Genomic DNA, 5,296 nt, shown 5'->3' on the forward strand with positions numbered 1-5,296 from the left:
TAGGGAACTAAATCAAATTTTTAAGAATGCAAGTCACTGGGGCACCTAGGTGGTGCAGTAGATAAAGCATTGGCCCTGGATTCAGGAGGACCTGAGTTCAAATCTGGTCTCAGACACTTGACACTTATTAGCTGTATGACCCTGGGCAAGTCACTTAACCCTCATTGCCCTGCAACAAAACAAAACAAAACAAAAAATTAATACTTACCTGGCAGGGGTGATTCCATGATCACGAAGGTGTTTTACCCAGGGCAAGGCTTATCCATTGCATTCTGTATGGGCTGACCCCTGTGATTTCCCCAAATGTGGGAAATGACTGCATAATTTGTGGTATTGGGGGACTGTGTTCATCCTCTCCCCTGAAAAAAAAGAATGCAGGTCATTCCCTAATTGAGAAATGGTCAAAAGATATGAACAGGCAGTTTTCAGATGAAGAAATCAAGTCTATCTATTGCCATATGAAAAAAATATTCTAAATCACTATTTATTAGAGAACTGCAAATGAAAACAACTCTGAGGTACCACCTGTCAGATTGGCAAATATGACAAAAAAATGAAAATAAAAATGTTGGAGGAGCTGTGGAAAAATTGGAATACTAATGCATTGTTGGTGGAGTTGTGAACTAATCTAACCATTCTGGAGAGCAATTTGAAACTATGCCCAAAGGGCTCTGGGACTTGCATACCCTTTGACTCAGTAATACCACTACTAGGTCTGTATTCCAAAGAGATCATAGAGAGGGGGAAAGGACCCACATGTACAAAAATATTTATAGCAGCTCTCTTTATGGTGGCAAAGAATTGGAAATCAAGGGAATGCCCATCAACTGGGGACTGGCTGAACAAGTTGTGGTATATGAATGTAATGATATACTATTGTGCTGTAAGAAATGATGAACAGGTAGATTTCAGAAAAACCTGGAATGACTTAAGTGGACTGATGCTGAGTGAAATGAGCAGAACCAGGAGAACATTGTATACAGTAAAAGCAACATTGTGTGATGATCAACTGTGATAGACTTAGTTCTTCTCAGCAATACAATGATCCAAGACAATTTCAAAGAACTCATGATAAAAAATGTTCTCCACATCCAGAGAACTGTGGATTCTTTTTTTTTTTTTTTTTGGTGAGGCAATTGGGGTTAAGTCACTTGCCCAGGGTCAAACAGCTAGTAAGTGTTAAGTGTCAGAGGCTAGATTTGAACTCAGGTCCTCCTGACTCCAGGGCCAGTACTCTATCCACTGTGCCACCTAGCTGCCCCTGTGGATTCTTAATGCAGATTGAACCATACTGTTTCCACTTTTGTTTTTTTGTTTGTTTGTTTTTTGAGGGTTTTTTGAGGTTTTTAAGGTTTTTTTCCCTTTGTTCTGATTCTTCTTTCACAATGTGACTAAAGCAGAAATATGTTTGATTTGATCGCACATATATAACTTATATCAGATTGCTTTCTGTCTTGGGGAGGAGGGACAGAGGGGAGGGAGGGAGAAAAATTGGGGGGAAAATTAAAAATAAAGTCTATGGCAAGAGAGTTTAAAAAAAGATTTTGCCTCGCTGCTACTGTAGACAATTCATTGGTGTCCTAAGATTATCATCATCACCACTGAGTCTGAAAATACAGGGATGCATTGTGATTTTGTCAACACAGGGAATTATCTCTATCAACAACAACAAAATTCCCCCAATAACTTAATCCTAGGGAATTATCTAAGGGACAAAATGGTTAAGTGACTTGTTCAGGGTTATATGGATAGCAAATACTTAAAGTAAGGACTTAGACACTGATTTCTTTTGTCCTCAAGCCTATTGAGAACCATTAATACTACTGCACCATGGCACCTTCAGTAAGTATAGCACCAAGAAAATGTTCATTTTTGGTGCTTTCTGAAAGTGAATGTTGCAGACAGATTTTACTCAGGAGTATTCATTTATGATTTAAAGAACAAAAACTAAAGTTGTATACAGTCACCTCTGAAACATTCTATCCTTATAATGATCTGTTAAGGGAATGATCAGATGAATTTTAGACAGCTAGATCTTACATGAACATCTTCTATAGTTAGGAAATGAATGTTGAGTGGCAAGTAGATTGATTTGGATAATAATTGGCCCCACACATCTCTTCCCTGTTTAATCCTATTTTCATTTCCATATTCATAATGTTATCTAAGAAGAGTTCTGTTTCCTGATGACTTAATTAAATTTGTTCATCCAGGTAGTGCTGACTGGAGCTTTGTGATCCATTAATTTTGTCAGATCTTTCACTTATTTTCTATCTATAGATAATGAGACTAATGGGAAATCATGAAGCCAAGAGTTGAAAGATATAATTTTCATTGGCTTTCTAATTTGAAGTCATCACACATTTATATAAATTGTCCAAGTTTTAGCCAGAAAAAATTAAATATTTAAGTTATCTAAGGAAGATGGGGGGAGGGGTTTGGAGCCAAGATGGTGGAGGAAAGGCAGTGACTTACGTGAGCTCTCCCGAAGACCCCTCCAAATATCTTCAAATCATTCCACAAGTCAATTCCTGGAGCAGCAGAACCCACAAAAGAACAGGGTTGGTTAGAAGGTTGTACCTTAGAAAGTCAGCAGGAAAGGTCTGTCATACCAGGGTGAGAGTGCAGCACGGGGTGTGCAAGGGAAGACCCAGACTCAGCAAACCAGGAGCTGGTCTTGGGAGCCACTGAATCAGCAGCAGGAGCAACTGCTTCAGGAACTCAGCCCACAGAGGGTAAGGGGGTCAAACAATTGGCTAGAAGTAGATTATAGGGGTCTTTTTGCTAGCACTGAGGCAGAACTCTTGTTTCGCCCATACTTGGATCCAGGTCACAGTCTTGCAAAGTGGTCCTAGGCCAGGGAGGAGCACACCGGAGTTTGTGACCATAGTGGAACTGGATGCTCCTCATAATTCCAGTTCAGATAAAAGCAGGCCTGTGGTTGCTTGAAGACCAGAGCACAGGCCAGTAGAGTAGTAGACATACCTGTTTAAATCATACCAACTTGGAAGAACTGGAAGATGGTGTGGTATAGTAGAAGGATCATAGACTAGAAGTCAGAATACCCATATCATAATTTTAGTTGGGTGATTTTGGATATAGTATGTAATACTACTATGCATGAGTTTTCTCATCCATAAAATGAGAATATTGAAGTAAAAATGCCTTCCAACTCTTAAGTTCTACAATTCATTATTATGTAAAAAAATAAAATAAGAAAAGGTAACATTCTAGGAGAAAGGTTATCCCTTCCTCAATGGTATTGGAGAATTATATGTTTATAGCTGAAAAGGACTTTAGAGATTGCTGAATACAGTTCTCTCATTTTATATTTGAGAAACCTGGGGTCCAAAGAAGTGTTGTAAGTAGCAGAGCTAGGATTTGAACTCTTGTCTTTTGATTTCAAAACCATTGTTCTTTTCACAGTAGCAGTAATAAGTTCCTTTTAAAAAAGAGATTCATGTGCATCCCATGTTACAGCCAAAGTAAGTGATTAATGATTTTTTTTTTGGTGGTAAATAGATAAAATGGAAATGCTACCAAAAGGAAAAAAAAACAATGGTAACATAGCATGGCTAGGTGGTTTGGTAGATGGAACATTGGGTCAGAAAAACCTGAGTTCAAATTTGGCTTCAAAAAAGGATTATGAGTGTTTGATAAATGCTTGGGGTTTTTTTTTTCATTTTTGTATTTTTTTTCTGAATAGAATTTTATTTTCCTAAATATATGTAAAAAAAACCCCAAAACAAATTTTGACATCATTTTTTAAAAACCTTTGTGTTCCAAACTTTTCTTCCTCCTTCCCTACCCACCTGATAAATGCTTATTTACTGACTTGAGTTGTTGAGGGATCATGAGAGAATGAGCCCAATGGTTGAAAAGAGAAACAAAATTATAGTCCTAGGGGTAGGGTGGGGTGGGGTAGGAAGTGAGGAAAGAAATGCATTCAGTCACTGTTGCTATTGTGCTCCCACATGGCTGGATCCTGGCCCTACTCCTTGGGATAGTTTCCTCTATCCATACTTTGCTGTAAAAGCAACCTGTGGCTTCTTATGGCCTATGAATCTTATATGTGTCTTATTAGGATTTGGGCTCTTCTTTGAATTTGACTTAGGAAACATCATCATCACAGAGGGCTTATCATTCTTGATAGTTGTTTCTTTGTTTCTTTTCTAATTCACACAATAGACTTATTCTTCTTAAAGTGATCACCTGTTGTTGCTAAAATTTTTATATTTAGTTTAAAACTTCTTGTTGCTCCTTCGACTGTGTGTGATCATTTCTTGGTCTTTCTAGAACAATTTCCTTACACTTGAAATCATAGATCCCTAAGATCTTCCAATACATGACACTAACAGATATACGTCTAAATTGTATTCCCTTGGGGAAGAAGGGAATGGAGGGATGTGATTCACCCTCAATCTCCATACCTGCTTTGTAATCTCATTTTATAAAATACATCCTAGCCACTTTAGTAAATCAGGAGAAAATTTTCATTACTCCACAGGCCATCTGTAGGGGTATGAAGGTAGAGAAAAGTATGGAGCATCAATGCCCAGGCATCCATGGGGGGGGGGGTTCTAAAGAACTAGATGGTCTATAGAGGAAGGAAGAGGAGTAACTGGGTAGGGAAAGGACATTGAAAACCCCAAAGTAGCCTGGAAAATGAAGAAGGGGATAGGAAATGTTCTAACTTGCCAAAAATATTTAGTTAATCCAGGAAAGGAATTGAAGGAGACCCTGAAGATCTTCGACCCAGATCCAGAAATCTCAGTTCAATTACTTACAACCTGTGTGACCATGGATAAATGAAACAAATTTATTCAGCCTAAGTTTCCTTTTCTATAAAATGTTAAAATTGCAATATAGGCATAGGCATGCCTTGGAGATATTGCAGGTTCCATTCCAGACCACCACAATAAAGTAAATATCATAATAAAGTGAGTCACACAAAGTTTTTTTTTGTTTCCCAGTGCATATTAAAGTTATGTTTACATTATACTGTAGTCTATTAAGTATGTAATAGTATTATGTCTAAAATGTGCATACTTTAATTAAAAATAACTTTATTGATAAAAAAAGGCAAACAATCATCTGAGCCTTCCTCAAGTCATAATCTTTTTTCTGGTTAGAGGATCTTGCTTCAGTGTTAATGGCTATTGACTGATCAGGGTAAAGGCTGCTGAAGGTTGGGGTGGCTACAGCAATTTCTTTTTCTTTTCTTTTCTTTTCTTTTCTTTTTTTTTTGTGGGGCAATGAGAGTTAAGTGACTTGCCTAGGGTCACACAGCTAGTAA

The 5,296-nt window shown here is 37.7% G+C and overlaps 1 non-coding gene across 1 annotated transcript; it reads left to right on the top strand.

The window, feature by feature from the left end:
* The first annotated feature begins 200 nt into the window (after nucleotides 1-200).
* LOC122752293 lies at nucleotides 201-362 on the top strand. Its single transcript, XR_006356064.1, has one exon. It is a non-coding gene; the product is annotated as a U1 spliceosomal RNA (small nuclear RNA).
* Nucleotides 363-5,296: the final 4,934 nt, after the last annotated feature.

The sequence above is a fragment of the Dromiciops gliroides genome, chromosome 3 (assembly GCF_019393635.1).
Source record: "Dromiciops gliroides isolate mDroGli1 chromosome 3, mDroGli1.pri, whole genome shotgun sequence".
NCBI classification, from domain to species: domain Eukaryota; kingdom Metazoa; phylum Chordata; class Mammalia; order Microbiotheria; family Microbiotheriidae; genus Dromiciops; species Dromiciops gliroides.